Source organism: Cavia porcellus, unplaced genomic scaffold (genome assembly GCF_034190915.1).
Source record: "Cavia porcellus strain 051 isolate PalLab524CR breed Dunkin Hartley unplaced genomic scaffold, mCavPor4.1 scaffold_21, whole genome shotgun sequence".
NCBI lineage: Eukaryota > Metazoa > Chordata > Mammalia > Rodentia > Caviidae > Cavia > Cavia porcellus.
The window spans coordinates 20,177,737-20,203,763 of NW_026947504.1; positions in this window are offsets into that span (position 1 = coordinate 20,177,737).

Sequence of the window (26,027 nt, forward strand, 5' to 3'; positions counted from 1 at the left end):
AATTCTTTTAAAGCTTCCCTGAGTTGCTTCATTATTTCAGTTGCATTATTACAGGTACTTCAGGTATGTGGCACATATTTTCTTCTATGTTCATATCTCCTAGTGTTTCTTGGAATGGGCTGGAGGCTTGAGATTGTATTTTGGTCTTTCATTTTGTCATTTTCCTATATTTCCATGTTTCAAGTGTTATTCCAAGGTTTCCCCTTGGCCTGTTGGAAATCCTCTTCTATGTTCTCAGCTTTTGGGAATCTGGCCACTAAGTTCCCCAGATTGAGAGAGGGTTACTGGGGTTGGGGCAGGCAGGCTCAAACCCTTCTGAGCCAGTCTAGTGCAATAGGAAGCTGCAAAGTTACCTGACTTGTGGGAGCAATGATCTTAACTCCTTCCTTCGTCTTGTGATGGTGTGGGTTCTCTCACCCCAGGCCACCCAATCTCCAGAGTTGAGGGTGCAGGGAGGGAGGCCCAAATCTCCAGAGCTGGCTGAGCACTGCTCTGAATCATGTATGTTGAACCATTCCTGCATCCCTGGGGTGAATCCCACTTGATCATAGTATGCAGTCTTATTGATGATTTGCTGCATTCTGTTTGTCAATATCTCACTGAGGATTTTTCTGTCTAGGCTCATTAGGGAAATTTGTCTGTAATTCTCCTTTTTTCTTTTTAATCTGTACCAGGGATCAAACTTATGACAGCGTGCTTGCAAGGCAGGCACTTATGCTGCTGAGCTAAATCCCCAGCCTGTAATTCTCTTTCTTAATTGGATCTTTCTGTGGTTTTGGCATCAAAGAATGCTTTCTTCCAGGGATGGGACTATTGCTTCCCTGTCAATTTCATTAAAGAGTTTCAAAAGTAGTGGTGTTAGCTCTGTTCTAAATTTCTTGTAGAATTCAGCAGTGAATCCATCAGAGTGTGAGCTTTTCTTTGGTGTTACGTTTTTAATTACATCTTTGATTCCATTTACTAATATGGAGTTATTTAGGATATTTATATCTTCTTGATTCAGCTTTGGTAATTCATATATATATATATATATATATATATATATATATATATATATATGAATTTGTCCATTTCTTCTGCATTTTTCATCTTATTAGAATACAAATTTTCAAAGTAGGTATAGATGATCTTCTGAATTTCTGCAGGGTATGTAGTGAGTTCATTCTTTTCTTTCCTAATTTTGCATGTATTTGAGCATTTTGTCTCTTTCTTTCTTTCTTTCTTTCTTGATAAAGTTGGCTATGGGTTTGTCAATTTTATTTAATCTTTCAAAAAATCAACTTATTGATTCTTTGTGGTTTTTTTGTCTCAAATCTATTAATTTCTGCTCTGATCTTTATAATTTCCTCCCTCAAACAAGCTTTTGGCTTAGCCTTCTCTTCTTTTTCTGGACATCTAAGGTTTATCATTGAGTTATCTATATGTGCTTGCTCTATTTTCCTGATACGAGTATTTACTGCCATAAATTTTCCTCTTAAGACTACTTTCATCGTGTCCCATAAATTTTAATATGTTGCATTGTTGCTATCATTCAACTGCTAAACTTTTCTATTTTCTTTTTTAGTTTCATCTGTGACCCATTGATTGTCCAGGAGGATACTATTTAATTTTCATATGTTTATGAGTTTTTGTGGTTTCTTTTGCCATGGATTAACAATTTAATTGCACTATGGTCTAACTGCATACATGGAATAATTTGAATAACTTTGCATTCACTTAAACATGTTCTGTGAGCCAGTATGTGGTCTATTTTGGAGAACACTCTATGTGCAGCCTCTAAGAAGAATGTGTATTTTGATGCCTTGGGTGGAACACTCTGTAGACTTCTATTAAGTCCATTTGTTCAAAAATTTGGTTCAGCGCTAATATTTCACTATTGGTTGTTTGTCTAGTTTATCTGTCCTTTTGTGGCAGTGGGTTTTTAAGATCTCTCAGTACAATCATATTAAGGCTTATTTGATATTTTGTGTCCATTAGTTTAATAAATATTAATATTTATTAAACATAAATTAATTTTTATGCTTGCTATCTCTTCCTCTTGAACTGTTTCATTTATGAGGATATAGTGACCTTCTTCATCTCTCTTACTCTCTCTTGGTTTGAAATTTACTTTGTCTGCAAATAGAATACCTACTCTGCTTTCTTTCTGGGTTTCCATTGCATGGAATATTGTTTTCCATCCGTTGATTTTCAGTCTATGAATTTCTTTTTTAATTAAATGTGTTTCCTATATGTAGCATACTGTTGGATCTTGCTTCTTGATCCATTTTGCCTATCTGTGTCTTGATTAGTGAATTGAGACCATCAACACTGATGGTTATAACTAATATGTATTGGCTTATACTTGTCATGTTATTTTACTGTTTTTGTCTCTCTCCACACATACACTTTTTCCCCCTCCCTCTAGTTGCATGTCTTGCCTGGTGGATACCTTCTGTTGTTGTTCATGGAGCTGTACTTCTTATTATCTCTTTCTAAAAATGTTCTTCAGAATGTTTTGGAGTGCTGAGTTGGCAGTTACAAATTTCATCAGATGTTGTTTGTCATGAAAGCATTTACTTCTCCATTCATTTTGAAAGGTAGTTTTGTGTGATTCATTAATCTGGGTTGAAAGTTGTTTTCATTTAGAGCTTGGATTACTTCACTCCAAGCTCTCCTTGACTTGAGAGTTTGTGCTGAGAAATCAGCTGTGATTCTGATGGTTTCCTTTATAGATGATTTGTTTCTTTTCCCTAACAGTGTTCACGATTCTATTCTTCAGCTGAATTTCTGGAATCTTTTTTTTTTATTTTATTTAAGAGGAAAAAGAGAAAAACACAAAACAAAACAAAGCAGTGTAAGGTTACACGTAATACAGAACTACAAAAAAAAAAATAACAGTAAGAAATCACCTGTTAATAGATTACATATTATCATCTTGGAAATTAGTTGCTCAAATCACAGTATCAAAGAGTACAAAGTAGACATTCAAACAGAGAGACTGCAAACAGCTGTGTTCAATGATCCAAAAACATTAATATAGTCAGCTATTTAACACCCCTAAACACACTTGCTGTTATATCTGTTAGAGCTCTTTTTTTTTCCTCCCTCTCTTTTTTACAACAAAATTTACACATTTTGGATTTTATTACTCCTTAGTTCTTATTACTTTTGGGGGGGGGAGAGAATAAAGTCAAATATGGCAAAACAAAGCTGTCAGTAAAAACCAAGGATAGACATAGCACATGATGTAGAACAGAGTACAAGGTTATTAACAATGGTTATCAACGTTGTCTCTTGTTTCCTTAAAAAGAGTTGTCTATCTCATTAGATATTATAAAGTTGGACAAAACAGTAGAAAACAAGACCAATAGAACTTAGGCATTGTAAACATTACAGGATTTCCAAAGGAGACAATAGTCAAACCAGAATGGGCATCTTAGTGAATCTTATTGCCTTCAAAGTAGTTGCCTATACCCTCAAACTTGATACTATCGCACAGAATGAAATAGAGTCTAATCAGTCAAAACAAGATCGTGGGAGTATTACAGGACTTCAAAACAAGTTAATAGGAAATCAAAAAGAGTTACTATTATATATGCTAATTTTTTAAATTTTTCCCTTAATTAAAATAAACATAAGAAATAACTAAATAATTTTTTTAAAGAATAGTAGTTACCACAGTGTCTGTCTTTTTCCTTGAAATATTTGGATAAAACTTCATATACTATAGCTTCAAATATTTCCATATCAAGAAGCCCAGAATAAAGCCTTTCTAATTAATAAGTGAAAATTTTATAAGGCTTCAAGGCCACATAATGGGGAATCATGATTACCACATATTTTTATATATTTGAATCATTACTTACATTAGGGAGACTATTTGGTATCCATACATGCGAGATTGATTTATTTCTCTTATGAGTATGGTCTCAAGCTGCACCTATTTATTGATAAATATCTCAATGTGATCCTTCTTTATAGCTGAATAATACTCCATTGTATAGAAATACCACAACTTTTTTATCCATTCCTCAGTTGATGGACACTTGGGTTGTTTCCAAGATCTGGCGATTACAAATTGTGCTGCTATAAACATAGGTGCACATATATCACTGTGGTATGATGCTTTCAGTTCTTCTGGGAATATGCCTAGAAGTGGAATAGCTGGAATAAATGGGATTTCCAATCCCAACTTTTTGAGAAATCTTCAGACAGACCTCCACAAAGGCTGTACCAGTCTACACTCCCACCAACAGTGCAGGAGAGTTCCTTTTTCCCCACAGCCTCTCCAGCATTTGTTGTCGGTTTTCTTGATCCTGGCCATTCTTTCAGGAGTGAGATGGTATCTCAGTGTGGTTTTAATTTGCATTTCTCTAATGACCAATGATGATGAACATTTTTTCATGTATTTATTTGCCATTTGCATTTCTTCATCTGAGAATTGCGTATTCATCTCAGATGCCCATTTTTGGATTGGATCTTTGAATTTTGGAGGTCTGAGTTTTTTTAATTCTTTATATGTTTTAGACAAGAGTCCCTTGTCTGAGAGAGAGTTCACTAAAATCTTTTCCCAGTTTGTGGGTTTTCTTTTCACTATGCTGGAGATTTCTTTTGACATGCAGAAACTTTTTAATAAGAAGTGGTCCCAGTTATTGATTCTGGGAAGTATTTCCCATGCGGTTTGAGTCCTGTTCATGAATTCTCTACCTACTCCTATGTCTCCAAGATTTCTACCCAATTTGTCTTCCAATAGATTTAGTGTTTCTGTTTTAATATTCAGATCTTTGACCCATTTAGATTTTAATTTAGTACATGGTGATAGACATGGGTCTAGCTTTAGTTTTCGGCAAATGGAGAGCCAGTTTTTCCAGCATCATTTATTAAAGAGACTGTCGTTCTTCCAGTGAACCTGCTTGGCTCCTTTATCAAAGATAAGGTGGTTGAGTGTGTTTGTAGTTGTGGTTGTATCTTCTAACCTATTCCATTGATCTTCAGCTCTGCTTTGATTCCAATACCATGTTGATTTTACTACTGTTGCTTTGTAGTATAACTTCAAGTCAGGGATTGTGATGCCTCCTGCTTTGTCTTTGCTGCTTAGAATTGCCTTTACGATTCTAGGTCTCTTCTGGTTCCAGATGAAATTTAGGAGTGATTTCTCTAGATCTATAAGGTATGTTGATGGTATTTCTATTGGGATTGCATTGAATCTGTATAACAGTTTTGGGAGAATGGCCATCTTCACAATGTTTGTTCTTTCTATCCATGAGCAAAGGATGTCTTTCCATTTTCTGAGATCATCTTCAATTTCCTTTTTCAGTGTATTATAGTTTTCACTGTATAAGTCTTTCACTTCTTTCGTAAGAGTAATTCCTAAATATTTCATTTTTTTGCTTGCTAATGTGAATAGTCCAGTTTCTCTTATTTCCCTCTCTGTGATTTTGTTGTTTGTGTATAAGAATGCTATTGATTTCTGAGTACTGATTTTGTATCCAACTACATTACTGAATTTATTTATTGTATCTAAGAGTCTTTCAATGGAGTTTAGGGGGTCTTCTATGTAGAGTATCATGTCATCTGCAAACAATGATAACTTAACTTCTTCTTTTCCTATCTTTACCCCTTTTATTTCTCTTTCTTGCCTAATTGCTCTGGCTAGTACTTCCAGTACTATATTAAATAGGAGTGGTGATAAAGGACATCCTTGTCTTGTGCCTGATTTTAAAGTAAAGGCTTTCAATTTTTGGCCATTTAGTATGATGCTGGCTGTTGGTTTGTCATAAATGGCCTTTATTATATTGAGGTAAAGACCATCTATTCCAATTTTCTGTAAAGTTTTTATCATGAATAAATGTTGGACCTTATCGAAGGCTTTTTCTGCATCTATAGAAATGATCATGTGATTCTTATTTTTGGCTTTATTGATATGGTGGATTACATTTATTGATTTGCATATGTTGAACCATCCTTGCATTCCTGGGATGAATCCCACTTGGTCATGGTGTATAATCTTCTTGATGATTTGCTGGATCCTATTTGCCAATATTTTATTGAGGATTTTTGCATCTGTGTTCATTAGGGAGATCGGTCTATAGTTCTCTTTTTTAGTTGGGTCTTTCTCATGTTTTGGTACTAGAGTAATATTTGCTTCCAGGAATGATTTAGGAAGGATTGCTTCCCTTTCAATTTCATTGAATAGTTTGAGGAGTGTCAGCATTAGGTCTTCTTTGTATTTCTTGTAGAATTCTGCAGTGAATCCATCTGGGCCTGGGCTCTTCTTGGTGGGTAAGGACTTAATTACATTTTCAATTTCAGTAACAGAGATTGGGTAATTCAACAGTTTTACATCCTCTTGATCTAGCTTTGGCACTTCATATGCTTCTAAGAATCTGTCTATTTCTTCTGTGTTATCAAACTTTTGAGAGTAGAGGTTTTCGAAATAGGTGTTGATGATCTTCTGTATTTCTATTGGGTCTGTAGTGATTTCTCCTTTTTCATTTCTTATTGCATGAATTTGAGCTTTTTCTTCCCTTTTTTAAATAAGGTTGGCTAGGGGCTTATCGATTTTATTTATTCTTTCAAAGAACCAACTCTTTGATTCGTTGATTCTTTGGATTGTTTTCTTAGTCTCTATTGCATTGATTTCTGCTCTGATTTTTATAATTTCCTCTCTTCTTTTGGCTTTGGGCTTGACTTGCTCTTCTTTTTCAAGCTGTTTGAGGTGTAGCGTCAAGTTATTTATTTGTATTCGTTCTGTTTTCCTGATGTGGGAACTCAGTGCAATAAATTTTCCTCTCAGGACGGCTTTCATTGCATCCCACAGATTCCGGTAAGTTGTATCTGCATTTTCATTTTCTTTTAGGTATTGTTTAATTTCTTCTTTAATTTCTTCTGTGACCCACTGATTACTCAAGAGTGTGTTATTCAGTTTCCATGTGTTTGTGGGATTTTTGCAGTATCTTTTATCATTAATTTCTAATTTTGGAGCGCTATGATCCGATAACATGCAAGGGATGATTTCAGCTCTTTTGCACTTGTTTAAATATGTTCTGTGAGCTAATATATGGTCTATTTTAGAAAATGATCCATGTACTGCTGAGAAGAATGTGTATTCTGATGTTGTTGGGTGGAACATTCTGTATATGTCTATCAAACCCATTTGTTCACAGGTATGATTCAGTTCTGTTATTTCTTTGCTCATTTTCTGTCTGGTTGATCTGTCCCTTGGTGTCAATGGCGTATTAAGGTCTCCTGTTACAATTGTGTTACTGATAATTTGAGTTTTTATTTCTGTTAATAATTGTTTTATATAACTGGGTGCTCTGGAGTTTGGTGCGTATATATTTAAGATAGTTATCTCTTCCTCTTGGAGTTTTCCCCTTACGAGTATGTAGTGACATTCTTTATCCTTTATTGTCCTTGTTGGTTTAAAGTTCACATTGTCTGCAAACAGAATGGCTACTCCTGCCTTTTTTTGGATTCCTGCTGCATGAAGAATTGTTTTCTATCCTTTGACTTTCAGTCTTTGAGTATCCTTCTGGGTTAGATGGGTTTCCTGTAAACAGCATATGGTTGGATTTTGTTTCTTGATCCATTCTGCTAGTCTGTTTCTTTTGATTGGTGCATTGAGACCATTTACATTAACGGTTATTACTGTTAAATGTTGGTTAATTGTAGGAATCTTATCTCTCTGCTGTTGCATCTCTATCCCTGTGTTCTGTTTAATTATTTGCTCTGCTCAGTGGTTTTTTCCTTTGTGTATCTAAACTGTCTTTCAATATTTTTTGCAGGGTTGGTTTGGTGTTCATGAAGTTCTTCAGCTGTTCTTTGTCATGGAAGTATCGTATTTCACCATCTATTTTGAATGATAGTTTTGCAGGATATATCAGTCTTGGTTGGAAATCATTTTGCTTTAGGATCTAGAATACTTCACTCCATGCTCTTCTTGACTTTATTGTTTGTGATGAGAAGTCTGCTGTGATTCTGATAGGTTTTCCTTTATAAGTGATCTGTCTTTTCTCTCTGACAGCTTTTAATAATCTATTCTTGTGTTGGATTTCTGGGATGGTGATTATTATATGTCTGGGTGTAGTTTTATTTTGGTTATGACTATTTGGAGTTCTATATGCTTCACTGATCCTGATGTCAGTTTCTGATCTCATGCTTGGGAAATTTTCAGCTATTACTTCTCTAAATATCCTCCTGACATCCTTCATGTTGTCTCCCTCTCTTTCATTAATCCCTATCATTCTTATGTTATTCTTCTTTGCATCGTCTTGCAGTTGTTGAATTGTTGTTTCCTGATTCCTTGTTATTTTTAAAAGATCTTTCCTTTCCTGTTCACTAGCTGCGATCCTGTCTTCAAGGTCTGAAATTCTATCTTCACTTTCATTAAGGCGGCTTTTACAACTTTCAGTGGAGTTTTTTATTTCCTGTATATCTCTGTGCATCTGCATTATGTATTCTGTTTGTTTCTTATATTGCTCGTCTAGGGATTCTATCTTTTTGTTTAGTTCCTCCAATTTTTTATCTGTGTTTTCTTTAGATATATTTAGAATCTCTTTCATTTCTTTTATCATTTCTTCTTTTATCTGGGAAATTATTTCAAGTTTGAATTTCTTTAAAGCTTCCTGGAGTTGCTTGTCAACTTCAGTAGCTATTGTGTCTGATATATGAGGTTGATGGGATATATTTTCTTCTAAATACATTCCTCCTAGGGTTTCCTGAGATGGGCTGGAGGTTTGAGGTTGTAATTTGGTCTTTCGTTTTGTCATTTTCCTATATTTCTGTGTTTCAAGTGTTATTTGAAAGCTTCCTCAGGATCTGTTGAAAATCCCCTTCTATGTTTGCAGCTACTGAGACTCTGGCACCACGCTACCCCAAGCCGTTGGGCCTGCAGAACCAATGGCCCTCCTCTGCTTGTTCAGAACTCCGCAGTTCCAGACAAGCTGGGCCTCAGGGACACTGTGCGCCCACCTGCCCCTTGGAAGCTCCACAGCTCTTCAATTGCAGCCGGGTTAGGGTACTCACCACAGGCCACAGTGCCTCAGGAGCCTGTGATCCCTCCCTGCTTGCAGAGATATCCACAGTCCTCCAGACAAAGGAAGGGGCTTCTGCAGGCACTCCAAATCCGCCCATCTCCTCCTCTGCACACTGATGGCTAGGCGCGGCTGGGCTCGGGGGATAATGTAGGCCCGCCCACCCATCGGGAGCTCAGCAGACCTCCAAGTGTAGCCGGGATGGGGAGGCAGATGTAGTGGCCTCTAACCCACTGCTCCACTTCACTGCACCCAGAAGCCTGGGGGGTCCGGAACAGTCTGAGATTTGGGCAGCGTGTGCTGGGCACTCACCACAGGCTGAGGTGCCTCAGGAACCTGTGATCCCTCCCTGCTTGCAGAGATATTCAGTCCTCCAGACAAAGGAAGGGGCTTCTCTCTTTGTGCACTTTTTAAGCAGTTCCTTTGTTTTGGTAAGAATTCCAGTCACAGATATTCTTCATAGGTAGTAATTGTTTTCTGATTCTCTCAAAACATTGTGATGCTGGAGGGCATCCGAGGATCCTTTGCAGAGCTCAGTAAAAAGCCACTGAAACTAGATATGCAGCCAGTTCTGGGCTCTCAGCATCAAACTCACAGTCAAATTTCTGGAATCTTGACTATGATATGCTTGGGTATACAATTTTTTTTTGATCATGGCTAATTGGAGCTCTATATGCTTCATGTGTCTGCATGTCTAATTCTTTTTCTCTACCAGGAAAGTTTTCTGCCATACCTTCTATAAGCATCATTTTTAACATCAGTTGTGATATCCTGCTTTTCCATTGACTCCCGTCAATCTTAAGTTATTCTTCTTTGTCTCTTCTGTAGCTGCTGCACTTATTTCTCCCGCTTGCTCTTTTTTGGGAAATCATTCTTTTCCAGGTCACTAATTGCAAGCCTGTCTTCAATATCTGAGATCCTACCCTCACATTGGCCTAATCTGTTTCATATACTTTCAGTGTAACTTTTATTCTCCTGGATATCTGCCTGCATCTGCTTTATCAACTCCATTTCTTTCCTTTGTTGAACTTCCATAGTTTTCTTAAGTTCATCTATTTTTTGTCTGTATCTGCTCTAACATCACTAAGCACAGTCTTTATTTGAGAGATTATTTCTGATTTCATTCTTTCCAGAGACTCATCCAATTGCTTTGTTGTTGCCACTAAAGGGAAACCATGGTGGGAAGCTTTTGAATTGTCCCACCCTATTGCCTCCTGAGTTTGACTTTGATGAACTTATGCTGGGATTGCATTTTGTTTAAGCGTCTTCTCACTTTTCTTTCTCTCTGTAGCTTAATTTCTGGGGTGGCACTTGTAAATTGCCTATGGTTGGTTGCTTTATTGCTCATATTTAGGAGCCCTAGATGATGACTACTTATCTGAGGTATTTTCCAAGTGTAGCTGGTTTTTGGGTTTGAGTCTGTTGGAAGATCTTAACTCATCTGTTTGTTGGAGATGATAAACTGTTGCTTGTTTTGCCCAGTCCTTGGTTCTTTGGCACTGTGGCACCATACATTCTATGACCCTTCTTCAGTCTCAGTCATGGAATACCAGGACCAATAGCTGTTTTGAACAGTTCTGTCAGTTTGGGCTATGGTACCAACAGCATCAGATACATCCTAGCAAATGATAAATTGAGGTAACCCCTTAATTTGCCAATTTTAACTATATGAACTAGATTTGTGGTTATATAACAAAATCTAAAACAAATCAGAAAACTATATGCAGTATTTAAGTCAATTTTACCCTTGGAAATTAGAATTTAAAATGAATTGAGAAAATAAGGAAGTAGAAGAAGAGAGAAAGATTAGAAGTAAGATTTGAGGACAGAAGAGAATCATGCCAACCTTGGGGAGCTGGTGCAGATGACTGAAGGAAAAGAGAGATGGAAGATATAAAAGGAAGAACAGAACAGAACCTAACCACAAAGAGGCTAGCAACCACATGCACAGTCATACAACAAGATCAAACAATGAAGGATAAAAAGAAGATAAAGAAAGAAAGAAAGAAAGAAAGAAAGAAAGAAAGAAAGAAAGAACACATCCAGGGTTTTCTCTTGTTTCACTAGTAAACCTTTGGAGACAGAATCCCAATTCCTGTTGATGTCTCCCAGAAAGCCAGCAGTAGTTTTTTGGTAGGGTAGTAGATAATCTCAGCAAGCCTTCCCTGAGAACAGACTCATTGGATCTCCACCATCCAAGAAATTTCCACAGGTCTGAGCCAGCTGGGATCTGCTATATAGAGCTGGAAGCAGTTCTGTGTTCTAAGCTCAGCCAGCCCACTTTCAAGATGGCTGCTGCCTAATTGCTTTCTCCTGTGGGAAGACTAAGTGCTCTGCACTCACCAACAGCCACTGTAGTCCCTCATGTCTGCTGCTCCCCTCCAATACTGCATCTCTCTGCAGAGGCCTCCAGGGTCATCAGCTGTCACCACACCCTGGGTCCACAGGTTCGAACTGCTCCTTTCATGGAGTGAGTCCCAAAGCATCTGGCTGCTTATTTCATCACTGAAATTTCTCTCTTCACTCACTCCATGGGCTTCAATTTGCACTTCAGATTCTTTCTAGGTCCAGTGGACCCACTTCTCTGCTTATCTTGCTCACAATGCTATATTCCAGTGTCTGGATGGCAACTTTCAGAGGCTGTTGTCTCTGCTGCTTACTACCCCATTTTTTAAATTGTGTACTAATATTTGACTTTGATGCTATGGTTATTTGCTGCATAATAAAATTAGAATACACAGTTTAGAAGAACCTATTAAGGCAAAAACAGAATAACATTTTTTCCTTAAGCCTCACTTAAATCTCTTGGATGCTTGCTTTTCAATAAGCCTGGTCCTTTGCTTCCCTTCAGGATAATTGCCATCTACTTTTAGATATTTTGAATAGCTGTGCATCAGTTTTTGTACTCTAAAAGGGAGATTCTGCCAGGTAAGGGTTGAACTAAACTTTATGTTGCACATTAACAATTATGATATACAAACTGCATTTTCTTAAGAATGAAGATAACACTTTCTTTATCAAAGCAAGTCATACTGATTATAAATTATTCATGTTGTCTCTTAGTTCATAAAGAATTACAGAACATCTAGAACCATTCAGGAATGGAGCTCTGCAAAGACTCCACTAAGTCCATGTTACTTACAGACAGAAAAATGTTCCCACTTTGCTTCAACCAAAGGTGTGGTTGTTTTCTTCCTAGACTTTTATATGCATGACATTCTGTTGATATATGTTCATTCTTATATCAATATATACATTCTAATTCTCATTTATTATCCATAATTAAAATTTAAGAGAAATAATTTTAAAACCATAGGGAAAACAGGCAACTTTGATCAATTTAGTTAAAGTCAAAATGTTACTCTTGGGATGCAAATTTTCCAGGGTATGTATAGTGAAAATTTAACATCTGTAGAATCAATACGGTGGTAAAAACATAAAATTTGAAAGTGTTAGTGTATTTAGAATGTGAATAATCTTTTCACCCCAGGAAACCTGGATTCAAAGATGGTTAACCACAAAAATGAAAATATCTTGGGTGGTCTTACTCTAGATATTTCTCTTTAGTGTATTTGGGCAAAGTATAAAATCACTAAGGAGTCTGACATGGCATAAAGTGTCTTTCTAGAAGATTCTTGGGGTTAAGTAAGTTGTTAAACACAGGTTGAGTAATTGTGGCAAGAAGCTTGTGGAGAGGTTTACAAAGAGCCAGTTTCTAGCTGGCCCCTTCTCCTTATTAGTAGCCAGGCTCCTGCAAAACTCTTGAGTTTTTCCTGGTTTCTTTTACTAGATACAACTAAAACTTGAAGGCATTATATATAAAACACAGTAAGGAGATTTATAAGGTGGAGAGAGGGAAGATGACCAGTGAGGCACCTCAGGAAATAAATGATGTATATAGTAAGTAGCCTCATGTATCTCAGAGTGAGCTAAGGGTGGCAACTTGCAAATATCTACAAATGAAAATAATAAAATACATCCCTGGAGAGGCACTGTCTAGTCAATAAACTATTAAGTATGTGGCCTAGCAAGGCCAATTAAACACACAGGGGAAAAAATGTGATTCCATCTCTACTAAGAAAGGCTAAATAGCCAGGAGAGGCTTCATGCTCACCAAGTTGTAACACTGCTCCTTTCCCAACTTGCCAGGGTGGTGTCAGGAAGCAGAGTTAGAATTTAGGACCTTTATACCCAGCAGGTGATGACAAGACCACACCCTTGCCTACAGTGGCAGCCAATGAGAGTGTAGTAGAGATGAGGAGTCCTCTCTCCTTAGATGCTAGCTGACTAGGCACCTGGACTTCTAGTCCCACCTGAGACAGTGCCCTCTGCTTCACTCCCCTTACTGGAACCACATCAGAGAAAGGCAGATATAACAGATGGCTGAAGAGATCCAGAGCAGTACATCACTATACCAGAACAACTAGGTTTCGATAAAAAAAAACATGCATCATGGCAAGAGCCAGGAAGACAAGAAACTAAATGAAAAAAATGACCACCAATGGAAATACACACACCAAATAACTGAGTTACAAAATATATGAAGCAGAACTGAAAAGGAGACATAAATAAATCCAAAATTACAGCTGCAGACTTTAACACCATTCTTTTAACAGGTGTTGAAACATCTAGCTGGATCATCAGCAAGGATGTATAAGAACTCATGACACCATCATCCAACAGGATCTCATCAACATTTCTACACCACTGGCTTCAGTAGCTGAATACTCATGGTCACATCCTAAGAAGGTCAGATCCAGACAAACAGAGGAAACCTCAACACAATTAAAATAATTAAAATCATGCAAAATATGTTCTCTAATCAGAGTAGTATCACATTAGAAATGTATTAGTTTGATGGTAGCAAGGAGATCTTCAAACTTTCAGACACTGAACAATGTACATCTAAATAAGTAGCATTTTGCTAAATTTTGCTAAATAAGTAGCAAAATTATGTAAGTGATATCTGGTACCACTACTCACCTTCTTGGTTACTTTAGGTACCTTTTAAACAAAGAATGAATGTGTCATTGTACATGAAAAGTACTGTTTTGATTTTGATAACAGATTTTGATTTTTTTCAATAACATCATGATTTGAGTCTTCTCATACATTATAATTTGCCCTTTTTGTTAGGTGTTTGTGTGGGATTCCTTTAGCAGCAGTTCATAATTTTATATTATTCTATAATATTCCAGTTATATTTATCACCAAGGTACACACAATTTTGTGTAAATAAAAGGCACTTTTAGTATAGTATTGTGTAATTGGTTATCATCAATGTATAGGAAAATTCTCAATTTTGATGTGTTAACATTTCATTCACTCACCTTTTGAATTGTCCTGTTAATTCCAGTAGTTTTTGAGTTATTTTCCTTGCATTGTATAGGTATAAAACTGCACTGATATCAATTAAATATCAATTTTGTTTCTTACATTTACATATATATTTTATATGTGCATATATAAGTACATGTATAGAGTGGCACCCTGGTTCGTGAATGCTTTGGTTTGTAAATAATTTGGTTGGCAGGCAGAAGTGTTTGGCAAAATTTTATTTTTGTTCACAAACCTTGCATCACATGGTGAACACAACCATGACCATCTTTTCCTGCAGGAACATGAACACAGCCATCTTTTCCAGAATGGTGAAACAAATTAACTTAGTGAGTTTAGATATCATTCTCAATTTTAAAATATGTACCTTGTCAAATATACAGATACTTTTCTATAACATGTAATTTATTTAATTTGTATTTGTTTTGACTCATCATTGAGTACCTCCAGTAGCATAGTAAATTGTGATGTCAATGGTGAGCATTCTTATTTTTTTAGATTTTTATATTATTGTATGGTACAAAAAATTGATGTTTTTTGTTAACTAATTTTTAATATTGTCTACCTGACTAATTTCTTTTTCTTTCTATCTTTCTTTCTTTTGTTTAAGCCAAAATCTCACTATGTAGCTCAGGTCAGCCTCAAATCACTATGTAGCCCAGACTGGCCTCAAACTCATTATGAGCCTTCTGCCTTGGCCTCCTGAGTTTTGGGATTACAGACATGTATCATATATCACTAAACTTGTCCTACATGATTAATTTCAACATTTATTTTTATCCATTCACCTTTGTCATACATTTTTATTATTCCTCAGTTTTCTAAAATTTATACTTATTCATTTTAACATTTTAATTCTTATTTTCAAATAGGTAAATTTATATCTTATTCAGGGATTTTATAAAGAGCTTCATCTTCAAATTTTTTACATTGATATTTGGGCTATATTTTATTGATATCTTCTTTAATGAGGTTATGAATCACATCAGGTTTGAAGATAAGAGATGACCGTAGATAAGCTCTGGTTCAGAAAACTAAAGAAATACCTATCACTTTTTACATAAGTCATAAATCTAAATCATGATAAACTTCACAGAGGCTGGGTATCCCCAGAGATCAAATGAAAAGTACTTGAGTTAGGAATTAAACAAAAGAAAAATAAAACACAAAATTTTTATTTCCAGTGATGGGCTTTGTTAAAGTTGTCTTATACCTAAACTCCTTGGATGTCTAGGCTTACTGTTCTTTCTTTGTGATAGTTTGAAGGTCAGGAAATTCTTTAAGATCTTCAGAAACAAAATATAATCTTTTCATTTGCTGAAAAATACAAACATGGTCAAAACAAGAGATCAAAGAAGAAGATCACCAGCTGTCAATCTAGACTTTTCCAAACTCCTTATTTACAGAAACATAAACTTACAAATATTTTGCTACTGCCATCTTAGCAATACAAAAACGTTGGAAATAGTCTGTCTGCTGTGTAGACTGTACAACTGCTCAAATAAAAGCCTTTGATTAAGGAATTAAAAGGGTGATGAAGCTTTGAGGCGAGGAGGGAGACTGAAGTGCTACTGATGAAGCAAAGGTGCAAAATGTCTCAATGTTTTTTGTCTCTGTTCACCATGTTTCCTCTGAAATTTACCGATGACGTACAGAGTGGTCTAAATCAATTTCTGATGAAAATTGTACATTTGACAAATGAATCTGCCTAGGATTCCAGGATCCTATGGGGCTGTTTTCTACACTTCTATATTGTACTCCAAGGCATCCTGAGTACTAAAACTAAATCCTGAGCATGGAAATGTCTCAGTCTCCACCCTCTGTTTGACATTCACACAGCTTTGGAAAGCCTACACTTAATTCTGCTGCTAAGGAAAAATAGAGATTTGTAATCTAGAAGACCAGAATAGTGAGGGGCTGGCAGAATCGCCAGGTGCCCAACTGTTCCCCTCAATGTCTGGCACAGGAAATGAGCCATGTGACAAGAGAGCTCTCTGTGGCAGTGGTGGTTAAAGAAAACGAAACGAACATGGGTTGGAATGAGACAGTATTTCCCACTGTTAGTGATCTCATCATCACAGAGGACGCAGCGGACCCTGGGCCCCAGCTTCCTCAGCAGCCTCCCGAGATAAGCTGGCTACCTCGGCACACCGAGCAAAGTTTACAAACACCATTCCCTGCGCCTGTGCCTGGGCCTGGGCCTGTTTATGTGTCATAATGTAATGACAAACACAAGGACACAGGAACTCTATTTTTCAACACATCAGAACCACAAAATGTTGACTTTTAATTGCACGACCAGTGCGTCTTAGCTCCGGCCATTGATTTTCATAAAATAATGCCTCTTGCTATGAAATACCAATAAGTATGCTCTCCATGAACAATCTAGCTAAAAGTCTGCTGAGAGCCATGACTCCTCTTACTGATAGAGGCCCGGAAACTGGAAAGACAATAAACTCTGGTGTCTGCTCCAGGCTACAAGGCATACTCTTCACATGTCACTTGAGTCTCTGCCAGGCTATCAGTCATGGCACATTCAGCCCCCACGGCACATTGGAATGCAGTGGACACAGGAGGGGAGAGAAACACCCGCTTATGTGCACTTAGGTAACAGTTTTCAAACTTCTCCCTTCCTAGAAAAGGATTACTTGAAGTAAAAACGAAAATCATGGTTAGATAACCTTCAAAGTCATTTTTCCTGTGAAAATACACGGTAGTTATTAACAAGTCTTCGAGAAAAATAAGATGAAAGCTAAAGAAAAGCGGAAAGTTCAGAGTGAAAATGAAAAATATCAATAGAATGATTGACCCCAACCCCTCAGACACTCAGCAGGAGTCTTCCCGTTAGGCTGTCACTCAGCAGCATCACTTGCCTCCATGACTACCCTTGTCTGCCCTGTTCCCAAAGAATCCTGGAGTCGTATTTTTAAAAACATTATATTTCTGTAAGTAGTGAGTCACTGAGACTAATGGCATCTCTACCCCAGACACAATAATAAAAAGCAGCTGACCATTAAAAATAACTCAGTGTGATCTCCAAACAATGCTTCCACCTGCTTTGCAACTGTCCACTAAGTGCAGATACCTACAAAGTCCTAAAATGAGAATATAAATCAGTCTCTCTCTCTTCTGTAGCTTTATATATTTCCCAGAATTCTTCATTTTTCATTATAAATGATAGACAGCCATTTCAAGCTACCTTTTTAGCAAAGGAGCAACTTTTTGCTAACGTAACAAAAACTTCAGGAGAATGCTAACTTCAAGCACAGCAAGTCCACTGACCGAAACAATATCTCAGTCCTGTTTCTGTTTGCAGGTTATCCCCTCTGACAGAAAGCTGGCTTTCCATTCATTAAAAAGATGGACATCTACGTTTTCTGATTATGTTTATGTCCTTCTTACAATTTTCAATGCCATAGAAAAAAGAGATACTTTGGTCTGAAGTTCTCATGTAATAAATTCTTAATGTCTCCAGGGAGCCATACCATCATCTCAAAATGCATCATCTTGGACACAGAGATGGCCTTCTTAGTTGGTCCACTGGATTCCTGTGTCCACCCTTTCTCTGGATGGAGTGAGACTGTAGAATTCACACTCACCTCTGCCTCTGCCTACAGAGAGCTTATTTAAACAGTGCTGTGTGTTCTCACTGCTCTAAATTTAGAGTCCAATTTAGAAAAAAAAAATTGATCTCTCTTTACAGAACCAAGAAGACCTATGAAAAATCATTGGTCCCAGTCATTAAAGCTCAGGGTCTGACAAGGAGAGAGAGGACTGTGACACAGAACTCTGGGCAGCTCTGCCCAGTCTGGATTGGGGGGGTCTGTTGGTCACCTCATCTTTACTTCCTGTCTTCTCTGGTTCTTTATTCCAAAACCAGTCCCAAGAAAGCATTGTGATTCTGGCTTCTCAATTCTCCATGGGTAGACGGAACGTTCGCACACCATCGTTTGGAACTGGAAACAGTGGGAAGTATGACCGAGGCAGGTAGTTACGGACAGCCAGACATTTCTGAAGGTCTGCTGTTGTTGGAGCGCAGTCCCCAGGATGCCGCTCCCTCCTGCACCATTGAAGAAGCTGCTGCCCCTGACAATCCAGCCCCTCCTCCACTTGGCTGGACTCAAGATGGTCAGATTATATTTCAAATAAAAAATCATCTTACCAAAGGAAAAGATGTTTATTTTATTCTTCATGATTTTGTTTACATAATGAAAGTCAATGTTAGTAAGTGACCCCAAAACAGAAATATTAAATGAAGAGAAAAATCCATCTAATTTTGTTATGTATTTCTACTTTATAGAAAAATATTCAACTATAAAAAATAAAAGAATGCAGAAAGGGAAGAAAGGAAGAAAAAAGAGAGAATCTAAATCTGTACATAAATGATAAATGGCCCATCCAGTGTCTTTCATAATTTCATACTTAAATAAGATTGTTTAAATATCTCTATCTTAAAATTGAAGAAAATTAATCTGTGATGGAATTTTTAAAAACATACCACCAATTTAACCCTAATGACAACAGAATCTAACATATGTTCACACTATGAAGCAGATGCTTAATGCATGAGGTCATTCCATCTAGGGGTTTTAAATGTTATTTGAGGGACTAGCACTCCCTGAGTTTTTCTATTAAAGATAACTTAAATTTTGAGAGCTGTTATTTCAAAATTTAACATTTGATAAGGTTAAAAGTCAGCTTGTATGTAATTCAGTAAATTTTAAACTCAACAGAAATAAGGAAATTCTTACCTGGAACCTATGTAAGAATCAGGTGCTATTTTGCTTCTCTCTTACCAGTAGAATACTATACTATGTAGATGACAAACCAAAAATAGCAAACAAAAAAAATTCCCAATTTAGGATCCTCAAAAAGTAACACCAATTTCCACGGAATGTAACCTGATACTACTTTTCTCTCTTATTCCATTATCTTCCTAATCCGATTAGTTTTCTGCATCCTTTTTCCCTCTAAGACTTTTGAACTTTAAGAAAAAATTAGACTATAAATTATTTCATGCAACAGCAAGCACCCAACTAAATATAGTTTTACAATTCTATTTCTTGACCTCGGAAATGCGTCTTCTACATTTCATACTCTGGAATAAAAATGATATGTTATATACTTTTAGCATTGACTTTAAAATCCAAGCACTTGTTTTAGCGCTGCCCATGTATATACAGTGAGTAAACAGCCATCAGGTATGTACACAACTATGTGCCATCAAATTCATCTCTATGTAAAGTAAATGGAAAACCATCACAGCTTTAAAGTCCTAAAACTGATGTATGTGACAGTAATGAGAAAAGTGTTTGGAAATAAAGGATGTAAAGGAAACAACAAATAGCAGAGAAATTACCTATAAACAAGTTTTAGTAAAAAATATATTGAATATATTTTTTTCAATCTTCATAGAATAAAACTTGATCAACTTTTACCAGTTCTTCTAGGTCAGGCTTAATTTATTTTTCAAGCCTTGAATTTATTTGCTGAATTGTATTTATGATCTGAATTTGGAGTCAAATCTATCCATTCTTTTTGTGTTTTAAATGTCTGTCTGTAGTTGGAATCCAGCATTACGTTCACCATTTTCTAGGGCATGAAATAAATTCTCACTTAGACACATACTATAGTGATTCAAAAACAGATGCAAAGCCATATAACCTAAGGATGAGATTCTAAATACTACAACCCTAGGCATCCCAAAGTATCTTAAATATTTCCAAAAGAAAGCCAATATTTTATAAATGTTACGTAAATGTTTGTAGGAGTAACCAAAAGAATAAATCTACAACTGAATGATTGCACTCATAGATTATAACAAGCAGAAGGCCACAATTTATCATGAAATCTAATCCGGCTCTCCAAAATTTTTAAAAGAAGCATGTACTTTTGTACTGGAGGAGGGAAACCCAGGCAATTAAAATCAGTACTCAGAGGTCCCTCGTTAACTCTGAGCCATTTGTTCAGACCCTGCCCTCTGGAGCCTCTTAGAGAGCTTTAGAGGTTCTAAAGGAAGTTTATTCAACTGCTTCTCATCACATCCACCCACACAGATTTACATGCACAGAACTCCGGATGTCCAAAGATTGGGGACACTGAAAACAGAAGACAAGGTGGGGAGCACTTTTGAAATGTGTTCCTTCCAACCTGTTTATAATAACTGCCGTCTTTGACTCAAGTCATTTTACAGAAATTATGAACTGTTAGAAAGCTTTTTCGTCATCAGTGGAGTATGTTGAGCTCACCAGGACACTTCATGCTTTTCAAACCCAAAGAGAAAGACAGGAAATAACTGCTATTTCACTTTTTTTTTAATTTCCTGAAATGGGATGATAAATTAAGATGACGGAAAGCAAAAAAGAGACCAGGGAGGCTGTTCCCTTCACACCTCCCACTGTGACACCTCTGTGTCCCAACGGTGGAGGATTCCTAGCACCATTTGTTTGCAGCTCCATTCCTACCTGATCCCAACCTTAAATTTACTTTGTGCTTTTTTCTATGTCTGCATTTCCAAATGGTGAGCTGCTTTGGTGCCAGCCCAAGCTTATTTACTCTTTTTTCAGAGTCAAAAATATTTCAAAACTAAAATTTAAAAGAAAATGCACAAAATGAGAAGATTCTACAGCAGAATCGCCTGTCTCCATGACTGCTGTCCTGCCTGTAGATTTCTTCTGAGACAAATTGCCACCTCTACAGTCCCGGCCGAAGGAAACATTTCATAAAATCCCTTGAACAAAAGCAGCAGTGTTCTGTGGACACAGACTCATAGCAGAGAGAAAACTGATCCACAGATGGAGGAGCTGCTGGTGAGGTAGAATTCAAGCTCTCCTCAGCAGTGCTCACCAGGAATTTATCTCAGGAGTTAGAATTGGCAGCTCAGAGAAAGAGTAAGTGAGTAGAGGGAACTCAAGGTCCAGGCAGCAAATCAAAGAGAAAAGATACGCACAATGAGGAGAAAAAAGGAACAGCTGATTTACTATTAAAAAAGGCCAAGATAACATGACAATAAAACCACACCAACAACTTCCAGAAAAAGCAGCTCTGAGCCCCTGAATATGCTTTCTATCTTAAATCTCAGGATGCCAGCATCTTCAGGTATGAGTCAGTGTCACCCAACCTCTGCAGGGCCTTCCACCATGATCGAGGAACCCAGATTCCTCATTTCCATGAATATTCTTACAACCAAAATTGAAGGACTGCTAATGGTTTCTGTTATGTGCAACTAAGGAACTGAGCCTAATTAGCAGCAGGAGTCAGTAAACATAATGCAGTTTGAGTCTGTGAGATTTCTGCCTTTTTAGATAAAGCAAAATAAGTGAATAAGAACACTATCCATATAGTGAGACATCAAAATTTTATTTTTTAATCTTTATTGTACATGTTTTTGGCATATAATAATTACATTTGTTGTAGGGAATTAGCACATGTATGTAGCATATCTCAGTAACTTTTCTCCTTTTCCTCCCACTCCCTTTTGATTTTGCCAGTATCACAACCATTCATTTATGTTACTATAAAGTTAATTATCATGTATACAAATTAATAAACAGTCTACTAGACCAAAGACACATAAAAACAAATAACAATTATACTAAATCAAGGTACATTTTTAGATACATTGTACTGGATTATGATGACTTTTTTTTTTCCTCTCATTTCCTATTTTTTTGGTACTTTATCGAGTTTTTCACTTAAGAGAAAACATGCAATAATTAAATTTGTGTGTCTGATTTGTTTTACTTAATAGTATGGTATGAAGATTCATCCAACTTCCTAAAAAGGACTCAGGTTTATCTTTCTTCATAGCAAAATAGTTCTCCATCGTGTATAATACTACATTTTCCTATCCATCTTGTGATGGGTATATAGGCTCTTTCCAATATTTGGCGATCATGAATTGTGCTGTGATGTACATGGGCATGCATACATCTATGTGGCATGATACCTTTAAATCTGTTGGGAAGATACTTAGAAGGGAAATAGTTGAATCAAATAGAATTTCTATTTTAATTTTCTGGAGGAGTCTCCATACTGACTTCCATAGTGCTTGTATCAGTTTATACTCCTATTAACAAAGGTTCTTGACATCAAAAAGTTTAGAGATATATTTATATATTTAGCTGCTTGGTTTCTTTTATTCTTGGCACTCCACCCAGCCTCTCTTGCTAGAAATTTGGATATCATCCTTTATCACATAATTTTTCTCTTTATATTTCACAGGCACCAATACTTGATGATTCCAATTTCAAATTATTTCTCTCTCTCTCTCTCTCTCTCTCTCTCTCTCTCTCTCTCTCTCTCAGCCTTTTTTGTCTTTTTTGAGAGGAACTCACTCTGCAGTTGAGGCTGGATTTAAACTCACTGCATACCTGAGTCTGGCCTCAAACTCACAGGAATCCTCCGCCCTGAGCTTCCTAAGAGCTGGGATTACCTGCAGACACCACCATGCCTGGCTTCCAGTTTCAAATTATATTTCAGTATACTTCAGTCACATTTCGAATCTTTCAACTTCTCTGCATTGTTCCAGTTCAAGACACTAGCAGAAATGTTGAAAATTGAAGACATAGCCTTCAAAATCTATAGAAACTGCCTTCTAACTGATCACCATGATGTCTCTTACTGATATTCTTTCCTCCTTGTAACACATTCAAGTTTGCCATGATTAAAATGTTCAATATCATCTCAGAAGTTTAAAGATAAGTGCCAAATATCTCAACATAATCTTCTAGACTTTAAAATCTGGGTATGCTGGCCTTTGGCACAAATGTTCAGGAAATATTGTAAGTGCCAAAAACTAACATTTCATTTCTTTTTGGTTCACAGTAATTATGCATAAGTAAGGACACCTTGCTAACAGAAAAAAAATTCATATCCTCAATTGGTAAGACTTTATTAAGAATTTCTGAGCCAGATTAAAAGACAATGGGGTAGAGGACAGTTATGTAAGCTTAAATCAAAAAAGATAGGCTCGTTAGAAATCATAAAGGAATGACTTCACTAAAAGCAGAGAGCTATGCAATTATGAAAGGTAACTGGATTGGTATTCAACATAACAAAGTCCAAATACCTCAACAGAAAGTATCATCTCTGGTATACTGGAGATCAAAAGGACATTAAGTCCATGAAAGTGATGGCTTTTCACCGAAAACCAACTGAAACCTATCACAATAACTGACTGTCAAATAGGAAACAAAGTAATATGCATTAAGGCTGAAACAAAGTTCAAATATTTAATCAAAATTTATTATACTAAAGTGATATCATGAGTTATCTGGACTGTTAATGTAATTAGACCATGACTTGAAAAAGTAATGCTGCAATGATTAGATCCTTTCTCAGGATTCTGTCCAATGTGTTATAGAATTTTAGACCAGTTAATTTTTCCCCAGCACGTTATTATTGAATGTCTGTTCTCTACTTCACTCTCAAGTGCCTAAACTGCTGTTTTCTAATCTGCCCTATGAATTCAAAATTTTTCTGACTTTAATATGTCAGTTTGTTTCTAATTTAGGGACTATGTAGTTTATTCTTAACCATGTTATTTGACACTCATAAAAATCATTAAGAAAGTTTCCTAAATATCAACACTTATCTTCCAAAGAGTAACATGTTTTCTATCAACATTTTTCTTGAGTCATCCTGTATTTGGATGATATTTTTCCCTTGAAGTGTTTCCTCCACTACATTATAAGATCTGTTCTGGCAAAGGCCATACTTTCCTTCTTTTCAGAAGCTGTAACATTTACTATGGTGAAAATAAATAAGAACCCAGTATATATTTATGTAATAAATACATAAATACATTGGTACCTCTTAGCACAGACTGAAAAATACTACTGATACTCTGCTGCTCCTCCCACACAGCCATCCCATAATTCATTTTTTAGGATGCAAGTGTCTGGCTTAAATCATGATCTTCCCTGTGAGGGTAAGGAGCATGGAGGTGATGCTTAATGCTGGGCTGAGAGCAAAGAATGGTTTGTTCACAGACATGGATCTGGGTCCTAAAATCACCATGTCTTCACTCTGGAGCATTATCAAAGGCAGTAAATAGGAGCAGGAAAGTTAGATAAAGTGAGGAGAGGTACAAGCTGAAGCCCAACAGGCCCCCAGGGATAACATGAACACGGAGGTACACAAAGGACACAGTTTACACAGTGATATGGAGTGTGGTCCCTCAGAGCCAACTGGTTGTCACAATGGCCAGACTGCCAGAGCTCCATCAGTGGCCAGCTTATCAACTAACACAACAAAGCACTACAAATGCCAAAGTGGGCGATTATCTCCATTTTACATGGGAAAAAACAAGGCTCAGATGTTAAGGACCTTATCAAAGACCTAGCTGATATAGGGGGCTTCCAGGCTCTAAACTCTGATATAGTCAACTTGTTTTCTTTATCTTGCTCTTAACTGTGTTTCCACCACGGTCAGAAAGTAGGATTTTTAAACATGTTCTTGACCAAGGAAGATTTGACTGAGCTGCTTTCTCCTCCCCGCCCTCTACCTTCTTCTTAATGTTTCAATCAGGTTAAACATATCTCCTCAGATATTTATCATTCCTGAGGGCAGAAACTTTCAAAATATATTTTTTTTTTAATTTTCTAAAATGTGTAACACAATACTATTGTTAACTACAGTCATCCTGAACTTCAGCATACCTGAACTTCTGGGTTCTAGCTGATTAGAACTTAGTATCTGCTGCAGCTTGGATCTTGAATATAACCCAAGGGTCTATGTTTAAGTTTTATTTTCAGCCCAGGGCTTTATCGGGAGGTAATAAAACCTTAAAGAGGTGCAGCCTAGAGGAAGGAGGTTAGGTCACTGAGCCAGGCCCTTGAAGGGAAACATGGGATTCAGTCTTTCCTCGTTAACCCTCTTTTCTTCTCAGCTAGCATGAGGAGAGCAGTTCCATGTGCTTCTCCACCAGGCGCACCCACCGTGAGCACTGCCTTGCCACAGGCATAAAAGTAATTGGACCACCTGACCATGGACTGACACCTCCAAAAGGGTGAGCCAAAGTAAACCGTTCAATTTTCAATTTTATTAACTCCGTTATTTTGCTACAGAGATGCAAAGTGATTAAAACAGTAAATGTTGATCTTTTTCCCATTTTCCCTTCCATCCTACACTCTCCTGCCTTTGGTAGCCAACTTCCTACTCTCTATTTCTATGAAATCAACATTTTTGCATACATATATGAGTGATATCATTTTTTTTCTGTGTCTGGCTTGCGTCACTTGGCATAATATCCTCCAGATCCATCCACATTGCCACAAAAACAAGATTTCATTTTCTCATAGCTAAATAGTACTCCGTGGCGTATATGTACCATGCAATCTTTATCCATCCAACAGTTTATGGACCCTTAAGTCATTTCTATTTCTTGGCTGTGAACAGGACTGCAGTGAATATAGGAGTGCAGATACTTCTTAGACACACTATTTTACTGTGAAGATGCTCCTGTTCCAAAAGTTTGTACACAGTCAAATGAATGAACAAAATATTTGCTAAGCTCCCGTGTGCCCTTGGTGCCTATCGTGTTTTGCATGCTAACACTGAGCCCCTCCCTGAAAGTTTTCTCCTAAAGCATATTAGCACTGAAGATGAGTTACAAATAAAATACACATCGTTTCTTGAAATGGACACAAAAAATGCTGAAGGGATTTATTT